Below are 2,022 nucleotides of genomic sequence, written 5' to 3' on the forward strand. Positions count from 1 at the left end.
CAGGGAAGTGGTGGAGTCCCCATCCCTGGAGGTATTTAAAAGACGTGTAGATGAGGCGCTTAGGGACATGGTTTAGTGGGCATGGTGGTGTTGGGTTGACGGTTGGACTCGATGATCTTGGAGGTCTTTTCCAACCTCAATGATTCTATGATTCTATGATTCTAAAATCGACCTAATAGTTCATGATGCAGCAATAAAACCAAACATAGGTAAGTAGATGAGAGCAGGCACAGTTCCTGAGATTGGCTGAGTTGTGTTACGCATTATTATGGTAGAAGAGAATGGAAATAGGAAAGGCAAAGACAACTGTATGTTTTTTACTCTTGCTAATATAGCAAAACAGCTTCAACCTAGTTTTTGGAGATTATTTCTGCGGTTATAAGGTTAGAAAGATTTATTTTGAAATGAAAGCTTTACAATCTGTAGAAAATACTTCATCTTTCAAAGTACAGCTTTGGGGTCAAGTCATGCATTTGGAGCATAAAAATACTTGCTAGCAGGTGTAATTCTTACACAAGTAACCCTACTTTAATTCTGCTTTGACTTTATCACTACCATTCATATTTGCAATTGATGTACATTTCTGCCATGTCAAAAATAGATGAGAATAGTTTTGCAGTTTTTCTGGGAATAGCTGATCTGTTTTTCTGAAAATAATGCTGATTGTTGTTAATCAACTTGTCAGAACTGAATAGTTTTCTTCTTTATCAAAGTGAAGAAAATTGGGACACTAAATAACAGTCTGTGTGGAACTAGGACACTGTTTGGAGACATAGCTCCAGACATTGTAGAGGATTTTTTTGACAGATAAGCTGTGTGCTTAAAGAGATAAATGTTAATCTAATACATTGGAAAACAGACAGATTGCAGTGTACTGCAGCATTAAAATAACAAGACTAAGTTCTATGCACCAGCTGATTCTGTTTCATAAAACTCCACAAACTTACTGTGAAGACCATGGCAGCAGCTGGTAAACTGTATCTCCTAGACTCTTGATATATGATCCAAACATTGGTAGAGTAAGCAACACCTCAACTAACATTTTTGATATAGAAAATTAAAATTTTTTTGGATTGGATTGTAGGGAGTTGAAAGATCAACATAGTGCTGCTGTTATCTTTGTTCTCAGTCAGGCTTCTCTGTCACTTTCTTTTTCTTTTCAAGTTCCAGAATAAATATTGTCTATCCTTACTACGTCCAGAATACTGATGCTTGATATAGTTGTATAACCTGATCATTTGTATCCTATACAGCATGTGATTTCTTCAGTAAAAGGTTCACATTAGTGCAGACACTGAGTACAATACACATCGCAAACTCAAACTTTTAAAATGGTAGTTTAATACTGTATTGCCTCAGGCAAATATGATAGGACATATTAAAGAATGATGGCGATTCAAAAAAGAATTATAGAAGCTTCAAGGTGTGAGAGCTGTTCTTGTCATAATAAGACATGTTCTTTTATGGTTAAAGCCAAGTTAAGGAACAGTGAATATGAACTCATTCAATCAAGTTATCGGGTTCTCTGGAATTATTCTTAAATGTTATTAACAGAATATAGGTTTGGAGATGACTTTTCTGTAAGAGTTTTGTAGTTTCTAATACATAATAAAATGTGTTTTAACTTTTATATATATACCCCTGACTACAAAAGAAGGTTTCATGTGGAGCTAACAGGTGGAGGGAAAAAAAAGCATCAATCTCCAAAAGCAAGGATACACAGTGCTAATAATTAATGTCATTTAAACTGTGGAAGCAAGACCAGCTGTTTTGTTTACCAGCTGTGTGACAATTGATATGTCTAAGAGACACATGCAGGTTCTTGTGCAGTCATTTGTCCTTATATTCTGGGTGCAGAATTTGTGTGGAATGTGTTAGTATAACATGTAAGTACTGTGTTAGTATATCACTGTACCTGAGTGTCGTGGTTTAACCCCAGCTGGCAACTGAGCACCACACAGCTGCTCACTCACTGCCCCCACCCCGCTGGGATGGGGGAGAGAATCGGAAGAGTAAAAGTGA

At 36.5% G+C, this 2,022-nt stretch overlaps 1 protein-coding gene across 1 annotated transcript in view; it reads left to right on the forward strand.

Moving 5' to 3' along the window:
• SDK1 (sidekick cell adhesion molecule 1) overlaps window positions 1-2,022 on the forward strand; it is a 436,461-nt gene that overhangs the window by 63,753 nt on the left and 370,686 nt on the right. The gene's annotated exons all lie outside the window — the stretch shown is intronic.

This window comes from Aptenodytes forsteri, unplaced genomic scaffold, assembly GCF_000699145.1.
Source record: "Aptenodytes forsteri isolate BGI_AS27 unplaced genomic scaffold, ASM69914v1 Scaffold55, whole genome shotgun sequence".
In the NCBI taxonomy this organism is placed as follows: Eukaryota; Metazoa; Chordata; class Aves; order Sphenisciformes; family Spheniscidae; genus Aptenodytes; species Aptenodytes forsteri.